Consider the following 24,848-nt stretch of genomic DNA (forward strand, 5'->3'; position numbering starts at 1 on the left):
GATATCTCATAACCAATTTTCCAACCCAAGTCCCAAAATGCACCTTAGTGAATTGGGAATCGAACCAGATATATACACAAGTTCTAAAAGACCATTCGGACCTCTCGGAATTGACAGATTCCCTAAAAAGGTTCGTTTACCCAAAAGTCAACTATGAGTCTACTCTTTTTCGCTTTAAGCCCAAATTTCCCACAAAGTCACCCAAATCATAACCAAAGACCTTAGGAAGTGTGTTAATGGTCCCCTCGGGTCAAATGTGAGCTAAACGAGCTCGAAAAGGGGTCAAAAGCACTGAAAAAGGCTATAACAACCAAACGGGTCATTACATAAAGAAAAGTACCAAAGTTGCTAAGTTGCTAAAGAACCTCTATCATAATCCTCATGAAAGCCTCCACATTCAAGAGTCATGCCAATAGGGCAACTTGTTCACTTTACCAGTCAACATTTCCTTTAACTTAGCTCAAAAACTTAGATCTCCACTTTTCTATACCTGAAAGTTCTTCCACAACTATTTCTCATATATTTGAACTGAATTCGCTCGAATTCCCTGATTTTGACTATAAACACACCTCTGAATGCAATTGATTGTTTCCACAAATTTTATCATAGGCACCACAATCCCGTAGTTGTAGCCGCAATCCATTGCCAGCCTTTACTGGTAAAATTCTTTGGTTCCACTTATCTTTTATCATTACCTTCCAAAGTCATCTTTAGCACCAAAAAATCCTAGAAAACATGTTTTCACACGCCGCATGTCTAACCATGACTCCCTTTGACCAGAACAAACTTTGTCCTTGTTGTGAGCCAATTCTAAGAATTTTTGTAAAAAACTGAACTTATCCAAGGCCGATTGCGCTAATTAAATCCGGTCGTTTTTTTTCATCGAGCTGAAGCTACTGAGTCATAATCCATAGACCAATTCCTCTTAAATCTTCAAACAACAATACGCATCACCCTAATGATTACTTCACTAAGACTTCCCATAATCGAATGTACCTCCTCAATACATCACCAAGTTCTGACACAGCCCATTGGAACTTTCCGAATAGCTACTATCAGTAAAATATGATCCAATCCACTTGCAAACTTCAATAAGACCCAGTAACACTGCCATACCCCTATTGTAAAATGTAAATCTATCAATCTTCGAAAATGGGTTACTAGAATAACCTTAAATTTTTCTGGTAATCTACCCATAAGCCACCCTGCATTACATGAACAATTATGACCCGGTGTAAAGTGTACAACTCCCCGAACGCCTCCAATAGTCACCCGAATTGACTTCAAACCCTTACAAAACCAATTGTAGACCATTCATAGGTCTGTGGTGATTAATTCTAATCTTTTGCTTGTGAATACTCAACCTCCTGTTGTCATTCCAGACTTTAAAAGATGAATTTTACCCAAGTCATCAACTTAGTACTGAGAAACTCTACTTTATGACTTAAACCTCTATGTTCCTCAATTCATACCTTCTTGTTCAATGGATCTAAATTCAATGAATCCTCCTTCTTGCTCTTTCGCTTAACTCGTTTACCACTCCAAGAACTTTAATGCAAGTCCTATGGCCTTATACTCCACCTTTCACAACCATACAATCTGTGAGTAAAATACCTTGTTATGCTTTTAGCAAGCCCAAAAGTATAAAAACTTACAAATCACGCGCCTTTCCATGCACAGGTTCTCCAAGTCATTCCTATCAAAAATACCCAACCATGTTATCTAGCCAGCAACGCCTCGACATAGACTACTATCACAAACATAGTCTCACCTCAAAAATATTACTTTAACTTTTAAACTAAAGAGATTTCAAGACTCTATTTTGTTAAACAACTCTAGCTCATTCATTCAAGAATGCTATGAAATTACTCATCTTGGTACAATGCAAGTTGACTTCGCATCAATCTTATCACGTCAGTCATTTGAAATTTTCACCTTATAGTAGCCAATCACAAAACCCTATGGTACCTCGCCATAACACTTATTGAAATTCTATAGACCTCCTTCTTCAAGCATAGTTAAGAATTACACCCCATCTAAATGATGTAAGATAACACCACCATTATTCATACCTGACTTAAGTAATCCCATCACTTCAAACTCAAATCCTTTGCCTGAAGATAACCCTTAATCCTCTCAAATTGAGAACGAAAAATCGCTTTATTTTAATTTTTCAATTTCTATATCCCATTCAAAATCACACTCGAAATCAATCGAAAATCACTCAAACCCACTCAAGCGATGTACTAAAATATCAAAACTCTTGCAAAATATCTAAGCCGATCCATGGAGATAGCAGTAAAGCCATAACACGAACAACTATGAGTTTCCATCGCCTCGCTTGAACCTCAAAATTGAAAACTAAACCAAGTCAATTGCATCACTGATACCAACCAACTCTGGCTATTTCAACAAAATTAATTATTGCTGATGTAATATCCCAAACAACCATTGCACTGGTCCATAATCTATAGGACATCCTTACTTACTATTTACACGATCCGACTAACATTCTCAAACGATTACATACCAGTATCCATGCCAAAGATCCCTTAACTCAAGAATCCTTCTTCTATCTTGGCTTACAAGTCCACGAATCTAATACCAACACACAAAAGAAACCATAGTGAATTCATTTCTCTTAGTTTCAATCGGCATTACTGATCCTTAATTCGATTTCCGATAGGCACTTCAAAACTTGAATTAGGTAAGACTCACTATTGACCTACCACTTTAAATATTCTTATTGATGACATCTCACTCGAGGGTACTTAAGCGATGCTTTCCAACAAAGAACCACCTCTTTCCTTTTTTCGTCGAACAAATAATGCTTCTAGCAAATCATGCGATTCTCCCTCCTATTTCATCAAATCCACAGAGTCGTATCACCAGCAATTGTAGAAACATGTCGACTCCTAAGCTACATGTACAATGCCCACATCCCTTCTCCAACATTAGGTGTAACCGTCGATAACTCTTTAAGTAAAAGATCTTCACGCTTGTCAATCGCTAGATTCATTTTCATTAGTTTATCACTGTACTCCTGGTAGTCTACGGTGTAGGCAAACATACCGACCGATTCATATTTCTTTAACACTCTTTACATAAATAGAGTAGACTCATTCTAAGACAGCCTAATGAGTTCATCCCACTTATGACACCATAACCCTTGGAAGATGCCATCCTAGTATCACTCATCATCATTGCACATCAAACAATTGTAGCATATACACAAAATCAACAAGCTCTCTGTCACGACCCAATTCGTGAATCGTGATGGCACCTACGTTGTCCCCCAGGTAGGCGAACCATTCCCAAATTATTTCAGTCGTTTATAAGAATTATATAGAAGTAAATAATGATTTAGCTGACAAATTCAAATTATATCAATAATAAGTGCGTAAATAATAATAACCCCAAAATCTGGTCTAAACTACAACAAGAGCCACTAATTCTAAGGAATAATAAGTCTTGAATTACATGAATAGAATCTGTCTATGGAATCAAATAGATATATAAGTAAGGGAGGGGATTTCGGGCTGCAAATTTAGCAATGCTCACACTGGAATCTCCTAGCAAAAGGCCTTGGGGTCACCCATGAAGCTGAGACGTGAATCCTGTAACAAACTCTGCACTCAAGAAAGAGTACAGCAAGAGTAGTATCAGTACAACCCTAGTACTGGTAAGCATCATACGCCAAGTAAGATTAGCTCACGCATATAAGCACAAATCAAAAAGATAAACAGATAGGCACAAGTAACCACTCAAGTCCTAGAAGATCACACAACCGAATCATCGCCTAAGGTGAAGCACCTAAATCCAAGTCTGCCAAGTTTCCAATATTGCCTCATTGTAACCACATTCACAAACACAACCAACAAATCTAGTCTATCGATGTAAAATGTGAGGAGGATGTATGCAATGAAATGAAATAGACGTCATACAATGCAATGGCCAGTATCTCAACCTATACACAAATGCTCCGGATGAAATATCGACGTCACGGCAGTCATAACCCGCGGGGGACCCATGGAGTTCATGTACCACTCTCTCCAAAATGTCCCATCGGATCACGAGCACACATACCTTCCGCTCCAGAACAAACCTCGGATCACGGATTCATATACCTTTCGCTTTGAAACAATCCTCGGATCACGAATTCATATACCTTCCACTCTGGAACAAACCTCGGATCACGGATTCACATACCTTCCGTTCTGGAACAAAACTCAGATCACGGAATACCTTCTGCTCTGGAACAAACCTCGAATCACGAATTCACATAATGCTTTTATCAAAAAGTGCCATATTTTCTTATCATTATTGCTATAAATCTTTCATCATTAGTACCTTATTTCTTTCATCAGACCATTTCCACACCATTTCCATCATGTATGAGTGTATGAATGCAAGAATGCTAAATTAAATGCAGTAAATGCTAATGTACATGCTATGGAAGTCACAAACACCATAAGCCACATCAAGACTTGCATGAATCACAACAACCATGGAAATGGAATCAACATCGACTTTCAACTCTCATAGTAAATCTATCACATCACATCACTCCAACCACATAAACAAGTACACCATATGTCAAAATGCATAAAATAACGATGACAAGCCCACATAATCAGAAGTCATACCAACCTAAATATATATATCCATCCCAACATCATGTCCGAAGACCTATCATGATTTATCCTATCAATTCTACGCATACATACGTTTCACTAATCAAAGTCTAACTAAAGTAAGTCATAACCTACCTCAATGCTTAGCTTGTGCCACGAAAAATCAAACTCGAGCCTTGCCCTTCCTAGGAGCTTCCAAATAATCAAAATCTAGTCAACATCGTAATCTAAGTTAGAAAAGGCAACTAACGATACCCATATTGTCATAGATTACTCGAATCAAAAAACAAACTTTAAAAGAGGAAATCGGGCCCACAAGGGCAAAATAACGATTTCATGATTAAAATCGACAACTCAACGTTATAAAAGTTTGATACTACTCCTCACTCGTTAAATAAACTCCATTAACTATCAATTTTACCATTTGAAAGAAAACCCAATTTGGGAATAAACCTTAACTTTTCATGACTTTGATTCTTGAAGTAGAAGTAAAATTCAAGCTTAGAACTAGTTTCCCAATGATTAAATGGCATGAATCTACAAGGATTACCATTAAAACCCAATAAGTATAGAAGAGAAAAGATGATCAACACTTTAGGTTTATGAACCTCTCTTCTCCAATTTCACCTTAGAACTACCATGGATTCTATCGTTAGTCAAGACATAAACATAAAAGGAAATACAGGAAAGTACCCTTATGAAGATTCAATCCCAATTGCCTCTCAAATTTCCCTTAGAACTTCTTAGTTCATGAATTTAGTAAAGGGACAAAATGGTTTTGGAGATGGAATAAAAAGAGAATTCTGATTCAGCGCTATTCACTTCCGCAGTAAAAGGTCCTCTTACGCAATCTCGCCTCGGTGAACCTCATTAAAAGACTCAGAACTCGCGTCCGGGCCAAATCCCGCTGAGGCAGACCCGCAGAGGCACAATAATGCTCGCTGAGGCAAGATACCAGAGACCAGCAAAATCGAATTTTCACCAAGTTCAACCCAAAATCCCTACATCCATCCGAGACTTCCAGGATACAAACCAAACATGCAGACATAAGTAAAAACATGTTACAAATCCATTTGTGACCTCAAAATTCCCAACAGTGGTCATCTTGACTCAGTCAACCCCCAAACGGCTAAAGTCAAGTTTCCAATTAAGTACCCAAATCACCCCCGAAATCCTCATGAACTGAACCAGCCACCCCACGAAGTCATAAACGCTCCTCCGAACCTTACGGAATTGACAAAATTTTAAAAAAGGTCTGTTTACCCAAAAGTCAACTATTGGTCAAACATTTTTCACATATTCAACATAGAACTTCTAACGTGATCGAAATCAAACAAGTCTCACCCGATGTCTCCGGGCACCGTGCTACCCATCCCCACAAGTCAAACTGTCACGACCCAGCTAGGGATCGTGACGGGTACCCGGGGCTAACCACTGAGCACCACTCGTTCTACTACTCATTATACCCATCCGACATTTCTTTATCAATTTATGCTAAGGGCATAAGAAAATCATCTTTTCATTTGAGAACATAAAAATACTCTTTTATATACATAAGCCATTAGGCTATCAAAATAATAGGTGTATACATATACATAATGGCAACCTCGTGAAACCACATAACCCATACTGTGTATCTACGAGCCTCTACTGGAGTACTAGACATGTAGACGGGACAGGATCCCGTCGTGCCCAACATATACAAATATACACAAAAGAATAATCAAGCACCTCCGGAAGAAAGGAGTGCTTTCAATCAGCTAAGAGCTCCTACGAGTCTGGCTCAAGCTCGCCTCCCTGTCTACCTGTGGGCATGAACACAGTGTCCATAGAAAACGGACGTCAGTACGAACATTGTACTGAGTATGTAAGGCAAGAATGAAATAAAAACAATAGAAGGATCATAAGTCATAAGAGGAAGATATAACCTGCATAAGTGTCATAGGCAGTTACATCCCTTACACATATCATATTTTACATAATCATAGTACGTATGTCATCACATCAAATATATCATCACCTCACATATATCATCACATCATAATCCTCATCGTCAACCCGCGTCCGGGTGACCATCATATGCCGCCCACTAGTGGTGATCATGCCCGACCCTCTAGGCTCGGTGTAACATCGCAGCCCGTCTTAGTGGTGACATGCCCGGCCATCTAGGCTCGTTGGAATCGTATGCAGCCCGCCATAGCGGTGACATGCCCAGCCATTTTGGCGCGGTGGAATCATATCATCACATAATCAATCATAACCCATCACTATTACACATCTCATGAACGTATCATAATCTTATCATAGCTCGACAACTTCCATACATAACATAGGCATATTATAAGCTAGCACTATTCATTATCTTATAGACATATCATGACTTAGCATTATTTCACACTCATCGTTAGAAGCATACATTAAGCTTTGAAGACAACCATAACTATGTCGGGGTGACGTAAGGTCGTAAACCCCCGATTATATTATGAACATTTATGAGTATCCTGCCTCACCTCGAAGGAAATAGTGCATAAGGTGAGTGTTAACAATAAAGACATCATTAGTGTTGTATCATGAACCATCGGATCTCTATACTCTAGCTCATCATCATCATTATCATGCTCAAATGTAGTTTAGTACATTTAAGGACTCATAAGTTCCATCGTATAGGAGGATCATGGAAAACTTGAAAGATTCATGCCTTTGAAGGAAGGGATAAGCCTTACATACCTTTGACGTTTAACTAAGCTAGTGCTTGCTTGTTCTCCTTCGATATCACCTTTCTACCTTCAAGAGAGAATTTGCACTATCGTTAGTTAATCGACTATAAGAACGCGCTACTAATTCTAGGGAAAATTGGGCAGTGCTTCCTTTATTTATACCACTTTTCCCATATTCTATATCAACTCCCAAACGCTCACAATAACATCCACAACACTGCAATCAACAATCATCATTTATATACATTGGCCACAATCCACCATTTCTCTTCTATTTCTCCACATTTATGGTTATAGCTTACTATCACGTTTCCTCGTGTATAATACTTATTTCATGTTCTAAATGTCATTCATAACATTTTTATAATCACAACTTATCAATGATCATGGCTCCATTCAACCCTTTACTCAACAATGCTACTATTCACACTTTCATGACCCATTTTTTACATCCTTCTATAATTCAAGTGTTTCAACTCTTCTATACTCTAAATAACATTTAAATACTATAAAAATTACCTTAGATGTTGTAGGAACAAGCCTTGAGTTGTATTGTTCTTCTTGCACCCAAAACCCTAGTTTACTTCTCTTGAAATTCCTTAACTTGGATGAGCTTTGATGAGTTTCATACACTTGATTCACTTGGGTTCTTGATATTGATCCTTGATTTCCTTTGTTTTCTTGTAGATGTGGTGAGTATTCTAGAGGTTTCCAGAGAGTAATATCGTGGAGATGAAATGAATTTAATGAGCTTGGGTCTCCTTTTAATGACTTAAAATATAATCCAGAATGAAGAGTATTTGAAGTGCACAGTGGTCGTAAACCCAGTTTACTGTCCGTATTCCAGTTTACGGGCCGTATTTCGTGGTCGTATTTAAGCATATCAAAACCAGAAAGGTATGCTGAAGTCATGGTGATTTACGATCACGGTTTACGGGCTGTATTTGGATTTACGGTCCGTATTCCAAGTCGTTGTTAACCATTTGAACATTTGGCAAAAAGTCAAAGTTTTGTAAGTTGAAATACGACATGGTAGTTTATGGGCCGTATACCACTTTACGGTCCGTATTTCATTTTATGACCAACTAGGACAAAATGCAAATCTGCAACTTTTAACATTTTCAAAACCTATGATTAGTCATTGTGGGGCATAACCTATCTCTTATTGCAATTGCCTTTGAAATCTTACTTAGGGTCATCAAACGTCATCCCCTTCTTATTAAAGCATTGTATACTCGTCCTCTTCGTTAGTCTATTCATTGTACGTTCACGGGGAATTTTCGAGGTGTAACACAAACACACTCTAATGATGCTAGAAGAAAATTCAACAAGCGTAAAGGGTAAAAAATGCTACACTCTCGGCCCAAAAATGATCCCTTTTATCACCAATCTCGAAATATAAAATGGACTATGAACCCGCCCTTTATTGAAAAGATCACAATTGCCTATTCCCATAATGGTTCACTCTCCATGGGTGACTTTCCCTACTTGTCCTAAGGCCAACAACCATTTTCATAGAGAACCCACAAACCACTTGACTTTACTCCTCCTGTTGAACTCTACTTAGCCTTCTACTCGCATGTATCATCAGACTTAGCACACCCTGTGCTCCCTTCAGATGAATACTTTACCATTTTATCCGAACTGTCACCAAACTTGAACTATTTAAATTCTCTTTAGTACACCTCAACCTCGTAGGTTGAAACAAAAAAATTCATATGAACCTCATAACATGTCCCATCACTTCTAACCTCATCACTAAACGATCACATTCCATGCCTTTGTCCTGTCCCAACTTCTCTTCACAATCTTAACATGAGGACTATTATCTTATATGACCAATTAATCCTCCCAAGTTTAAACTTGTCTTCAAGATACCAATATATGTGCCCTTCCATTACTGAATTGCTGACTTGTCGTTGATACACTCGCGTCGTAAGACTATCATAATAAATTTGGATGACGTTGAAGCATTCCCACACCAATCACACCCCAAGTAAATCATCTTTGATATGTCAAACCTCCTTGAGTGCAATCTTCAAAGCCGGAACACTTATTACTTAGTTATTTCACTAGCCATACCAATTCAAATCCCAACTCTCTTTCCATCACCATCTATTCCATAAATACACTTCTTCACCTTCCAAGCAACTAACCGCTGAAGACATGGTGATCATGTAGTCCTTTATACCATCATTCCCATTTCCTAGGAATATGTAACTACCCGTTTGGTCGTTATAGAACTTTTGACCCTGTTTATCCCCATTGACCTTTACCCAAGCCTGACTAGTACAATTTTGACCTGCGGGGATGGGTGGTACAGTTCCCAAGGTGATCGGGCGAGGTTTATGGCGTCTTTTCTAAAATTGAGCCTTAAAGTGAAAAATATTTGACCAATAGTTGACTTTTGGGTAAACGAACCTTTTTTCAGAAATACATCGATTCCGAGAGGTCTGGATGGTCGATTGTGACTTGGTGGGATGTTTAGTTTAGTTCTCAAGGCACTCGGGAGCGTCTAGGGTTATTGGTTGGAAAGCTAGTATTTGGCCATTGGGTGTTGAACCGGTCAAACAGACCTCCGTTGGGAATTTCGAGACCGCAAGTGAGTCCGTAGCGTGTTTTTATGTGTGAATGCATGTCTGATTTGTATCTGTGAGGTCTCGGGTGATTTTCGGATTTCAGGATTGAGATAATGAAAAACCAGGATTTTTTGGTCACTGATGTCCGCCGTAGCGGCACCAGATGCGCTGTAGCAGACCTGCTGTGGAGACCCTGGTCCGCTACAGCGCTGGTGATGGAATTATGGAGAGTCTCCACAGCGGCTGGTAGCTCGCTGTGGCGGACTCGTGGCAGCGAATGGGTACCGCGGTGGAGGGTCCGCTATAGCAGACAGTCCACCCACTGCAGCGAATGACGGGACTAGTTTCTTATTTAATGCTTAGTTGAAACCCTTCATTTCCTATCACTTCATTTATTTTTTCTAAGCATCCTTTGAGGCGATTTGGAGAGTTCTTGGCTGATTTCTCTTGTGGGTAATTTCCCTAACTTTAAATCCATTCCTTTATCTTTCCCTAAGCTTGAATTCAAGCTAGAATCTCTATAGAACTTAAGAGGAAAGGTGGGTTTTGATGTCTATTTCATCATTTGAGTTAAAATCTTCCTAAATGAGAATTACTGGTAGATTTGACTAATCTAAGTATGGAATTCGATGATTTAGTAACTAATAGGCTTGAATCTTCCATTAATGTTGATGAAATTAGAGATTGAAAGTTAGGGTTTATGCCCAAATTGGGGGTTTTGATTTGAATGATGTAATCAATCTATTCTTGAGTTAATCTAGCAATTGAATAGTGGAATTGAACTTCTAGAACGTTGGGTTACCAATTTCACTTTTGAAATACCCGTTTTACCCTTGTGGGCCAGTTTCTACCCTTTTCCATAGTTGATTTTGATTCGAAAGATAGCTTAGCAATATGGGTATTGTTCTTATTATTTTCTAACTTAAAGTTCGATTATGGATAGATTTTGAGTATTTGGAGGCTCTCCGAAAAGGTAAAGAAAAGGTGTGATTTTTCGTGGATCCCGCTCGGCTACCAGGTAGGTTACGTCTTACCTTATGGTTAGACATCAGTTAGCAAAGCATACGTAGAGCTAGTGATTGTTGGATAAAGTATGTTACCCATTCGAGTATTATGTTGGTAAGGATTACTTATGCATTCATACTCAAACATTTGGATCGGGTTGCGCGCCGCGACATGTATTATACTTATATTAGATCGGGTTTCACGCCGCAACATATTTTATCATTGCATTGCATATGCATTCATCATTATCATCTCATTTGCATCCATTAATAGGATTAGTGGATTGTACTTATCGTTGGCAGACTTGTGTTTAGGTGCTTCACCATAGGCTATGATTCGATTGTTGATCTTTTGCACTTGTGATACTATTCTTGGACCGTGTTGATTGATAATTGGTTGTGAGCATGTTTATCTTTCAGTTTCTTCCTTTATGTATGTTAGATAATTGTTGTCGGCCTATGATACCTACCAGTACATAGTGTTTGTACTGATACCACCTTGTTGCATTCTTTTATGAGTGCAGAGTATGTGGCAAGGTCGTTTTCCTCTCCTCGTGGCTTATTCCGGAGGCTCTGCTGACGAGTATCCAGGGTGAGCACATAGGTGGATCCGTAGCCCGGATGCCTCTTCTTATTTACTTGTCTTACTTTGATGTTCTGAGACAATATTCCACTTTCAGACTATGTATTCATATTCAGATTTGTAGTATTATACTAGTGGCTCTTGTACGGCCCTAGACTACATTCCTTGGGATTGTTGTATTATCCGCACTTATCTGCTTATCCTTATTATTATCTACGTTTAAGACTTATATTTCGATTGTCTTAATTACTTTATTGTGGTTGAATGAATGATTTGGGAAAGCATTCGCCTACCAAGGTGGGAAATAGAAGGTGCCCGCACATTGCCCGATTTGGAACGTCACAAGTTGGTATCAGAGCCCTAGATTACCCGATCTATTACTTCAAGAGCATAGCTATTAGTCTTGCGGATGGGTACGATGAGCTCCCTACTTATCTTCGAGAGGCTATGGGACATTTAAAAAACTTTGAATTCTTTCATTCTTTCATGCTACTTTATTCAAATTGGTATCTGGAACTTTCGAAATGGTATCTAATTCATTTCTATTCTCTCACAGATGGTGAGAACACGAGTTACGATCATGAGGGACGAGGTGCCCGAGCCCTCTACTGGGGCTTGCATTAGAGGATGAGGAAAAGCTAGAGGTCAAGCCAGGCTAGAAGCCGTAGAGCTGCACCAGCCAGGGGCAGGGCCCCTGCGGCTGGATAGAGGCGAGCACGATCAGCTTCTCCAGAGCATGTACCAGAGCGACAGTCAGCGAGAGAGCAGGCAGCCGGGGAATATATGGAGCCAGCCCAGACCCATCCCGAGGTCATGTCTGACCCAGTATTCCAGAACACCATAGCCTATATCCTCCATCATCTCGATGTCAAGCATGTCGTGGACGGTGCCATACTCCAGGTGATTCCCATACCATAGCAAGAGTACGAACTTCTGAGTAGGGGCAAACTATAGGGATGCAGCCCACTGCTGCCATAGTCCCGTGTATTGATTGTATACCGGCCCGTGAGGGTGCCCCTGGGTCACCAGCAGGCCAGGTCTTGAAAGTTAGGGATCAGGACCTCATTACTCGATTTGTAAATATGGAGCCACCGAAGTTCTTCAGCAGGCCTAGCGAGGATGCATACGAGTTCATCATGGATATACATGAGAGGCTTTACAAGATGAACATCGTGGAGTCCTACGGTGTGGATTAGGTGTCCTTTCAATTTCGTAGAGACGCGAAGACGTGGTGGAGGTATTTTATTGAGCGAAGACCCGTTGGTGCACCTCCACTCACCTGGGCACAGTTCCACTAGGCCTTCTTAGAGAAGAACGTGTCGCGTACTTTGAGGGATCACCGCAGGGATGAGTTCACCATTTTGCAGAAGAGAGGTATGTATGTGGCAGAGTATGAGGCCGTGTTTTTGGTTTTGGCTGGATATGCAGCACAGTTGATTCTGACAAAGGCAGAGATGGTTCGTTATGGACTTGTGCTTTCACTTCGTATTACTTTTATTCAGCTTATGTGTCACGAGCCAACCCCGTGGGCCGTGACTGGCACCCTACTTAGGCACCCCAAACAGACTCACAAACCAGATCATCATATTAAGACTCAATTAGACTTAACATACGTTATTCGAACTGAAAACTAATAGCAGACGTCACACAAGCATTGAACAAACACTTATCTTAAGCGGTCGCCCGTGCAGAACAGTCATATCAAAATCAGAAAGGTGGCGGAATATACATCGCCCAAATGCACACACACACGTACAAACTTATGGGCCGTCTTGGCCATAATAGCATACGGGCCGCTTAAGAACGTAAAACAGAACCACACACGAACACACCGGACCCACGACCCATAAATATGACTACAGGCCTCTAAATCAGAACGGAACATACGAACATATGACGGGACAGGGCCCCGCCGTATCCACACAGTCACAAATGTACAGAATACACACATAGCAGAAGGTATGTACCAAAAGTTAAGCTCCAGATCAAGGGGAGCTCTCCAAAATAGCAGAATAAGTAGCCTAAACCGGAGGATCACCCAAATGAGCTTCTGTACCTGCGGGCATGAAACGCAGCCCCCGAAGAACAGGGGGTCAGTACGGGAGAAGTACTGAGTATGTAAAGCAGAAGGTACAGAAATCCCAATCATAACTGGAGTCGGAAGGAACAAACACAAACATCAAAGTAGCAAATCAAACCTGTGCGGAAGATAAATGCACAAATGCAATTAAAATCATGTATAGGGCTTAGGAACGTGGCCACCCCCGACGTTGGTGCCACGACACATCATACTCCAGAAGTTTTTCAAATCTCCGTACAGTCTCCAGACAAATCGTATCACACACATATCACATCATCAGAACATATCAAATGCCATATCACATCATAACTCCATAGACGGTAACCGGCCCTATGGCGAGGCCTCGGAAACCGTAGCACATCATACTTCCGAATATGGTATAGCGCGCACGATTACAAAGCCGGCCCGGGTGCCGACGAACGAAATCATAGAGAATGGCACGAACGGAGTAGTGCAGAAACCATATGCATATTAAAAGTAAATCACCAGACTCGACACATAATTACATATGGACATATACCGACACCAGAAGGCTCGGAGTAGGAGTCAGGTCGATCAAAATTAATATATAGAAGTTACGAAGTTCCAAACTGCAAAACCTTTGAAAAACAGTTCACAGGTCATTTTCCGAAAATCTAGTATCATTCATAGTACAAAACGTTCAATAACGATATAGGAAATTTCAAACGAACCTTTGAGTCATAGGCAAACGATAACTTTTCATATCGGACGGAAATGAGTCAAACAAATCAAATACGGGATGCCTCGGGGCTTGCGGGCCCACCTCGAGTCAAATCGAGGCGGCGGACACAAATCACAGACTTTCGGCTCCATAAAGCCATCTACGAAATTTTCGGAGAGATTCGGACACAGTAGCAAAAGTTATGAAGGTTTGAGCAGTCTTTCAACCAAATATAAGGAATATGTTTCAATTGCGCTGAATGAATAGTGCCCAAACTTGAACTCGGATTTCCAAGAGCAGAATTATCCACGAGGGTCCGATCTTAACCTAGTATGACTAGGACATGCCAAAAGAAGGAAAGGTAGGCTTTACATACCTGGATTGCGCCTTACGCTCGTCAAATCTCAATTCCCGTTTCGTCCAAAAACTGCAAATGGTCACTTTTACCAGTTACTATTCATGAAAGTTGACATTTTAATCTTTGGGTTATACTTGGCTACCGAAATTTCGGCAGCATTTCCTCTGTATATAAGACATCCCCGAGACTTAGCTCGGCTCAATTCATCAACACAACAACCCAGAAAGGACATCAAAACATCAATAGACATTAAAACATGCACTATGGCATCATTAGCCATCTTTCGACATAACGAAGCATTTTTCGTTTCAAATTTGCATTTCCAAACCAAACTCATTATTTTCATATTCATCATCCATCAAAACCATTACAACACACATCGGAGGCGTATCATATCATTTTCACACAATATACAAAGGATATGCAAACATTCAAACTTTCCGTTAAGCCACTACTTTTTCCAATTTTTTCCTAACCTTCAACATACAAGTTCATAAACACATTCCCATATTCCCAAGTTCAATACCATTAATCATAATTTTCATGAAATCATGCTAAAACAACATACTTTCCGACAACAACTTAACCAACAAATACTTCGTGTTAGCTTAACCATTATCATTCCATCTACTTCACAAAGCCGTAACAACACAATTAACATGCTAACAAGATTTGGTTCTCCTTCCAATATCACATAACCACACGGCCACCTACAATATTCTCCAATTTTCCTTAATTCACTCCACTTTCATTTCTAATACAATTTTCACCATACTACAACTAAATTACAACATGAATTCAAATCATCCAAGACATGTAATACATACATATGTATTCGGCCAACATGCATAGTTTTCAACAGACAAAATTTCCATGTTTTTCATTCATTCACACATACTACAACATACATATACCATTCATAAGATGACAAAAGCATGAAATCCTCACCTTTCTTCAAGTTCTTCACTTGGAGGATAAAATTGCTTTCTTGCCACAATACTTATCTCAACTTGTAGAGAACTTGGTGCTTACCAATAATCCCACAACAATTGAATTTTTAACTCAAGGATTAGGCTCCAAATTTGTTTTCTCTCTTTTCTTTCTTTTCTTTCTCTCAAACCCGAAATGGTCTTGCTCTTTCTCTTTCTTATTTGTTCTTTGTTTTACTTGCTTTCTCTTGAAGCTTCTTGATATTTATCCACTATAATTGATGAATTATATCATAAAATAATTTCCATGGGTTGGTCCCTTCCCTTGGCCGGTTGGGCCTCTCCTATTTGGGCCTCATTTTATTAATTTTTGAGCCCAAAATTGTTGGCTAACTATTGTAATTCATGGGGCAAGTTTCCAAAATTCCAATTTTGCCCTTGGCTACCTTTCATAATTCCACACCATTGAATTCATAACCCACACATTCTTACCAAGTAAGGTCCAATTGTGGCCTTATTCATCACAAGTCAATTTATCTTGAATTTTTCGAATAAGCAAAAATGTCGGATGTAACATTATGGCCATGGGGTCTTCCTTCCAAGTAGTTGTGGGTCATCCCGTGAGTCTCGAGTCTGCCAAGGCTCGATCATTTGGAGGGTCTAGTGAGAACAAGCCTCGTCAGCATGGCGGATATAGTGGTTCTAGTTATAGAGGTGGGGGTCAGTCTTCCAGGACCTATCAGTCAGCCCCAAGCCATCCCATTTAGTCCGCATTGCAAGCATCTTCTGGTGGCCTATTTAGACAGAGCGGCTATGGGGCCGGGCAGTCTAAGGGAGGTTCCTTCTGTCGACCAGCCGACCGAGGTGGTCCACCAGCTTCTATACATTAGCATCCAGCACCCAGAGCATATTATGTTTGTGGTGACCCTGGTCACATCATGAAAGATTGTACTAGATCTATTTAGAGTAGGACTCAGCAGGGTTCCCAGTTCCTGACCCTGAAGACTCCGGCATCTTCTATTAGCTGGGTGGTTCTTTAGCGAGTGGCGGTACTCAGTTAGGCCGCGGTGGCTAGTATTCATCCAGGGGTGGACATCAGTCCAATAGGGGTGGTTCCCAGGTCTCCAGGGCAGGAACCCGGTCTGGCCAGAGGGGTTGTGGTGGTGCGCATTGCAATGCTTTTCCTGTTAGGCCTGGGGCCGAGGCTTCTGATGCTGTGATCTCAGGTAACATTTTTGTTCATCACCGGGTCGCTTCAGTTTTATTTGATCTCAGTTCTACTTATTCTTATGTGTCTACTTATCATTCTGTTGGTTGGGATTTGACTTGTGACCGTCTTGGAGTACCTATTTATTTGTCTACTTAGGTTTGAGATTCTGTTGTGGTTGATCGAGTCATCGATCTTGCTTAGTTACTTTCAGGGGGTATGACACATGGGTAGACTTGATGATATTAGATAGGTAAAATAACTGAATTCACACTTAAACTATATTCAAAAAGTCGAGTTAACACTCAAACTATACAGGAGACCTATTACACACCTGAACATCTAAAAAGTGAATTTAATACCACCCTGAGACGCACATAACCAGTTACACAAGGGAAGGTGTTACACACTATCCGCCACATCAGTGCCACGTCAGCACCACATCAGCGCCACGTGGAAATATTCTAAAAAGAAATGATATTCTTTTCCTTTTCTTGATTCATTTGATTTTTCTTTTGTTAATTATATTTACACTAATTAATCCCTAATTAACTATTAAACTGCTACAATAATGATGTCTTCTTCATCACTAAATCATCCCACCATTAATGTTATATCCCGTATTTCATACATTCGGATAATGCGAGAAGGTCGTGGCAAGTTAAGGACAAGATCATTTTCAAAAATTATTTTAATGTGCAAGCTGTTAGGAATATTATTTATGAACATTGGTAGTATGGAGATATTGGGAAAGGCCAAGGGTAAAAAGAGAAATTTGCAAAATAGACAATGAAAATAATGTGGAAGGCTAGGGGTAAAATGGTAATTTCACAAGGTGTTCAAGAGAGTTCTTGAAGGGCCAAAGTGTTCAAAAATAAAATCTTAAAATGGCCATTGTGGCCGTGTAATGTGTGTGTGTGTGGCTATGTGGGAAAGAGAATCTTCATGTATTTCTACTAATTCAAGGATGCTCTTCAACATGGTATAATTGTTGAGGCAAGAGAATCACTCTTTGGTGCAAAATTCCAACTTTAGCTAAGTGGAGAAGTTGTGGAGGAAAGGTAAGAATTCATCCCCTTTTTATGTTATGAATGGTTTTGTTTATGTTATGGAATGTAGAAATGGTTAAAATTCATGAGAATATGGAAGTTTGCATGATGGTTATATATATATATATGTATGGCCGAATATGTGTGCATGTGTAGAGACTATGATTCAATTATTCATCTAGGTGTTTTGGTTGACGTTGTTGTGAGTTCTATATGGATAATGGAAGCTTGATGATTTTTAGTTGTAGTTGTGGAAAATGGGTGTAGGCCGTGTGTATGTATGTGGTGTGTAGGCAAGGTTAACTAATTTTTATGTAGCATTCTAGTTGTTGTTATGGAATTTATATTGGAAATGGAAGTGTGATGTTTTTAGTTGAAGATGTAAAAGTTGGAGTTTGGCCGTGTGCCATGTGTGTTGTGTAGGAAGGATGAATAAATTTCTATGTGATAATTTGATTATTGTTGATATGTATTCTACGACGAAAATGAGAATTTGATGGTTTAAATTGATGTTAGAATGGTTACGGGCTGATTTGGAAGCTAATATGATCTTGGTGTCGTTTCTTTATTTATGAGTATAATGTTAATAATGTGTGTATTGAATAATGTGTGTATTGTTGAGGAAGTTTATGAATTTGAAGATAAAAGTGTGTTGGTGATATTGTTTGTTGAAGTTGGAGGATTCGGGTGGTATAGAATCATTATGAGTATTGAAAGTGTGGTTTGAATAATTGTTGGAATTGTTGTTAATAATGTGGCCGAGTCTCATTCTCGGATTGTTGTTGATATTTGGGCCGAGCCATATTCTCGGGATGGTGTATTTACAGGGGAAATGCTGCCGAAATTTTGGCAGAATATAAGTGAATTCATTTGAAAAATTAAGATAAGGATTGGTTAAGATTGAATTCTTAAAGCTTGTGATTTACATTTGGTAAACATGACCATTTGTAGGTTTTGGAGAAAACGGGATTCAAATTTGGAGAAGCTTAAGAAGCGGAAAAGGTATGTAAGGCTTACCCTTTCTTTCTCTTGGCATGTCCTAGATATACTAGGCTTGAATTTGGACCTCGGGGACAACTCTGCTCTTCGGAATCCACGTCCGAAATTGCCCCTTTTTCTTTCAGTGAAATTGAATCAATTATGTTGCCTATGGTTGGAAAAGTTGCCTAGACACCTAGAACTTGAACAAATGGTACCCGACTACCTTAAAACTATCACGAATGATATTACGAAGTGTAAAATACGTAAATTGGATACGCCACCTCTTTTGACCCGAGGTGGGCCCACAATCCCCGAGACCTTTGTACATTGTTCTGTTTGTCTCATTTCTGTACACTAATTAATGGAAACCTTTGGCTAATGTTCAGAGTTTGTTATAAGTATTTGGAAACTCGGATATGAGTATTCTGGTTTGGCCATTCTGACATAAACGCTTCGGTACGAATGATCTGATTTGGATACTTTGCTATAAGCGTTCCGATGGAAATATTCTAATACAAGTATTCTGATACAAATACTTGAAAATAAATATTCTGATATATATATACATGTGTGTTCTGACATAAGTATTTTGATCTAAGTATTCTGGTATAAGCATTTCGATATGGTAATTCTGATATGAGTTTGCTGGTGTGAACGTCTGATATAAGTATTCTGCTATGTATAGCTGGATATGAGTCGTTCGATCCGAGTATCCTAATAGGAATGTTCCTTGTAAGCTTTAATGTCCTTCATGTACGATCCCTGATCGCTTAAACAGTCCGAAGAGGTTTCTGTATTACAAACGCTCATAACTTTCCGATACTAACTCGGAAGAATCCGAAATTCATCTCCGAGCCTTCGAATGGCGGTAAGGGTACGTATTCCTCGAGTCTGGACTTATGTGCATATGGTTTCTCATGACTTTGCTCGTGCATAGCTCAATGTATCTCTTCACTGAGTCCCGGGCCAGGGCATGTTATGTTCTCGTGCGTACTCTACGGTATGATTCTGATTCACTGAGTCCCGGGCCAGGACATGTTCTCGTGCGCATTCTACTGCATTATTCACCGAGTCCCTCTTACTTGTAGGCCGGGACACGTTATCTGTATGTGTTTATGATGATATGGGGATGGCAGCCAGGATGGCATCTGATGATTATTCACCGAGACCCGCAGCAGAGGACCGGGACACGTTATGTATATTTGGTACATGATTCTGATATGCATGATTTTATATTACCGAGTCCCTTAACAAAGGGCCGGGACACGTTATTTTCATATATGACATATGATTCTGTTATACATGATCCTATCCACCGAGTCCCTTATCAGAGGGCCGGGACACGTTATACGTATATATGATCTATGATCCTGACATGCATTAATGAGTCTGTCCACCGAGTTCCTCACAAGAGGGTCGGGACACGTTAGACGCACATGTGATATATGACATCATCTGAGTATTCTATGCATTCTGTATTCTGTCCGACATATGATATCATCTGAGCCTTCTGTACGTTCTGTATCCCGTCCGATATATGACAACGTCTGAATACTCTGTACGTTCGGCATTTCGTCCGAAAGATGATCTTATCTGATTATTCTGTATGTTCTGTGCTCCGTCTGACGTGTGACTTCACCGGTGCGCTCTGTATTTTCTGCACCTCTTCGGACATGCGATCTGTGATTGCAAAAATGCGCATTTTGGTATTCTGATCGGTTAGTTTACCTTCTGTACCCCTTCTGATATATGAGAGGTATGTATGATTTGCGTCTGAAAAATTAGCGTCTGTCATTTTGAGTAATGTACTTATCTTTTGGTCCTGTCTTTCTTAGTTATGGTTCTGTTATCTGTATTGCATGCCTTACATGCTCAGTACATTTTCCGTACTGACCCCCCTGTCTTCGGGGGGGCTGCGTTTCATGCCGCGCAGGTACTCCCAGATGAGCTGAAGTTATTGTAGAAGATGTTCCAGTGGAGATGGCAAACTCCATTTGCCCGGAGTGCTGCCGAGTCAGAGTTTGTCTGTTATGATTTCTGGATCTGTGTTAGAGGCTTTGCAGACAGCGTCGTGGGTGTTGGTTGTCAGTCTGTGAGCGGCTCCGTCAGCCGATACGTCATATGCGATTGGCTTTGTTTGACTACAGATTTTATGTACTTTGAACGCAACAAAAGAAATATTTCTGAAAGTTATATTTTACATTTTAGTGTTATTCGAAAAAAAAAAAAATTATGTGTGTGATAAGAGTCTGTGGGTCCGCTCGGCTCCGGATGTGGGGTCGGGTGCCCATCACACCCTAGTAAGGTCGGGGTGTGACAATTAAACCACCACCATTGCCGCCAGCCCACCACCAACAAAATCCAACACCGAATTTACAAATTGTCACGACCCAACCCCGTAGGCCGTGACTAGTGCCCGAGCTGGACACTCGTATACACCTATTAACTATAATCATCTACAGCTAGCATGACAAGAACTTATATATATATATAAAGACAAGACGTTACTCTAAAGCTGTTGCATATATGCATGTCATAGCCACCTGTCTCCTGAGGAGTTACAACTTTCAACAGATTATATCGCACATAAGCCGGCAAGGCTGTCATATATAGGGGAACGTCCCAGTAATACATAAGCCAACAAGGCTACCATTTTACACACCTTCCACAATATATATATATATATATATATATATATATATATATATATATATATCTACGCAAGCCGACAAGGCTGCCACTACGAATTGGTACGCCCCACACATAAGTCATGTCCACACAACGAAACAACAACTATATACAGACCCACACATATGTCTACAGACCTCTAAGAGTAACAACAATATCATATGACGGGACAGGGCCCCGCCGTACCTTGAACAAACACATATATATACAACAAAAGGGATCTATACCACAAAGTAAGGCTCCGGAACAAAGGAGCACTCAAAAATAGCTGAATAGATATCCTAGGCTGGCGGATCTCCGAAACGAGCGTCTGTACCTGCGGGAATGAAACGCAGCCCCCCGAAGAAAGGGGGGTCAGTACGGAATATGAACTGAGCATGTAGAGCATGAAATATAGTAAATAGTATCATATTGTGAAAAGGAGTGTAGGACCCAGTGCAATAACCAGAAAACAATAAGACTTACCTTTGAACATAAATCATATGTGTCAACATCATACTCATACCATTATAGGATTTAATAGCATAACTAGATAATCATACTGTATATAAGCATATATATATATATATATATATATATATATATATATATAATGTGTCCCGGCCCTCTAGTGAGGGGCTCGATAAATAAAATCACCATATACATGTACATATAACGTGTCCCGGCCCTCTAGTGAGGGACTCGGTGAATAAATGATCATATGTCATCCTGGCCGCCATCCCCATATCATCATGTCATCATATCATCATATACATATATATATATATATATATATATAACGTGTCCCGGCCCTCTAGTGAGGGACTCGGTGAATAATGCAGTGGATCTGCGCACGAAAACATGTCCTGGCCCGGGACTCAGTGAAGGATATAACGGTAAGCACGAGCAGAGTGATAAACAACCATATACATACAAATCATCTTTGAGACTCAATAGATAAGTAAACTAATCAGCTCTCAAGTATCAGGAAAATAATCATAATTAGTTCTTTCTAAATATCATCACAAACTATAACAAGGAACGTTTCAGAAATCATATACATGTATCAAATTAACATGAGATAACTTATGAAAGTCAAGTACACCTCTAATTATGGAATTCCTTATGAGTAGGAACTTCTATACATCATATATTAGTCAATCATATAATAGACTCGAGACAATAGCTCAACTATCCTAAAAGTTCTAACATCAAGAAACGAATAAAAATCATGAGTCATGCTTGGAACTAAAGAGTAGAATTACCCCAAGGCTCATATTATATCTTACTTATATCTAGGACATGCCAAAAGAAAGAAGGGATAGGCTTTACATACCTGTTAGTGGCTATTCGTAAATCCGTTCGCCTCGTCGCTCTTTTAGCCTATTTAATATAAGAGTAACGTTATTGTTAGTAACTATATTATCTAGTTTACAAATCCATGGCCTATTTCTTATCGAACCTATATTCCAGCTTATACATATTCTCGTTTAAGATTTTCTGTTATCTAAAATTTAGCGAAAATCCGGCAGCACTTCCCCTATATGTTCACCTATCCCAAATTTCCAATTGCTCTCCTGTTGACACAAAAATACCAACAACAATATATGGATACAATTATATTTCCAATTCCTTCAATTCAACAAGAACAACAACATGTTCATATCAACACAATTTCAATTTTTAACTTTCCAAACCCTTCGCCATATAATCCATGATAATCACAACTATAATGCAACTTAAAATAAATTTTCCATGCCTAATTAGAACAGCCCCTACACGGCTCAATTCATCTTTTAACATCAACATCCACAACTTTTATTTCCATCATATATCCATAAACTTATACATGTTAAAATTACCTCCAAAATGTGTATAAAAAGAGATCAATTCTTACCTTTCTCAACTTGACTCCGAAAATCAATTCACGTTGGAATCCTTGAATATATACAACAATTTGAAATATACAATTTCCTCCTTCAACTTCTCAATTCTCGGCAAGATTCAACTTGGCCGAGAATCCTTCAAAATTTTCTTAAGTTTTTTTGTTGTATTCGTAGTTGCTGAAGAATGATTTGTGAGTCATTCTCACACTATTTATATATTTCCCCTAGGTTCCCCACGTGTCCCCCTAGGTGTCACCTAATGGAAATCATAAATATGTAAATTACATATATGGAGAGAGGGAGCGTGCATCTCTAATTGATGTAAAGAATGTATCAATTAATGTATCATTTGATAACCACATAATATCCACGAATACGAGTTTTGCTCTCAAATGGATATGAATATTATATGAAACAGTTAGCATGTGTTCTTTATAAATGACTTGATATGACTCTATTCTTCCTATCTTAAAGAATACAAACTATTTTCCTCTACTGACATACTGTATGTATAGACGTAATAATTTTTTTTTTATATATATATATATATAAATCAGGTGGGGCCCACTAGTTTAATTAATTTTAATTAATTACTAAATTCCACTTAATAATCTAAACACAATTAATTGATTCCTAACCTCAAATAATAATATTTTTACACTAAATAAAATTTATAACAATTAATACAAATTTAGAAATTAAAAGAAATTGGGGTTCCGTTCTTAACCCGCGTCGATTCCTTGCGAACAATTCGACGTATGAAAATACGGGGTATAACATTCTTCCCCCCTTCAGAACATTCGTCCTCGAATGTTAAACTGATCCTGAATTCCCAATACTTTCTCAGGTGTCCTCTTAGTTTATTATGCCCTTCACATACCCCTTCCGTTCGTCGACTCGCTTTAGTTTATTATAACGCATTCCAGGTCTTTACATAGTCATCCCGGTAACATCTCCTCTTTCTGTTGCTTCCTGAGGTAATAACTCCACGTCATTGTCTTTACTCTCCTCTTTATTTTGCAGTCTGTTGTTAGTGTATTGCGAGCTCTTCCGCTGAAATCTTACTTTCTTCTTGTGTTTCTCCTATAGCTATCCCCTTAAGGTATCGTCTCTTTTATCTTACCTCTCAATCTTTAAATAAACTTTTTATAACGCGTAGACGACCCTCGTCGGTTCATTTAAACTTTGGTATCCCTGGAGTATTGCATGCCCCTGGTAACCTGTAAACCCTTCGCAGGTTTTACGAGTAAAACGAAATTTCGCAGAGGGTAACATTTTTGTACTCCAATATCCTTGCTTTATTCCGCTATGACAGTCCGTATTCTGGAATCCTCAGCGTCATGTGTCACTTTCTGACTTTCTTTTGAAGGTCTTTAACTTCATTTGTTTTTACTTCTCGATCTTGATCTTCAGGGTTGGCTATCAATTAGCGCCAGGGTTCCCTCATATCACAACTTTACTGTCTCTTAGTAATCAGTAACCCGCTTGTTCT

At 39.4% G+C, this 24,848-nt stretch overlaps 1 long non-coding RNA gene across 1 annotated transcript; it reads right to left on the reverse strand.

The window, feature by feature from the left end:
• Positions 1 to 20,740: 20,740 nt before the first annotated feature.
• Positions 20,741 to 23,618, reverse strand: LOC132619209 (uncharacterized). Its single transcript, XR_009574614.1, has 3 exons — positions 23,368 to 23,618; positions 22,807 to 22,853; positions 20,741 to 21,807 (listed from the first exon to the last, which is right to left on the reverse strand). It is a non-coding gene; the product is annotated as an uncharacterized LOC132619209 (long non-coding RNA).
• Positions 23,619 to 24,848: the final 1,230 nt, after the last annotated feature.

This window comes from Lycium barbarum, chromosome 11 (genome assembly GCF_019175385.1).
Source record: "Lycium barbarum isolate Lr01 chromosome 11, ASM1917538v2, whole genome shotgun sequence".
Classification (NCBI taxonomy): domain Eukaryota; kingdom Viridiplantae; phylum Streptophyta; class Magnoliopsida; order Solanales; family Solanaceae; genus Lycium; species Lycium barbarum.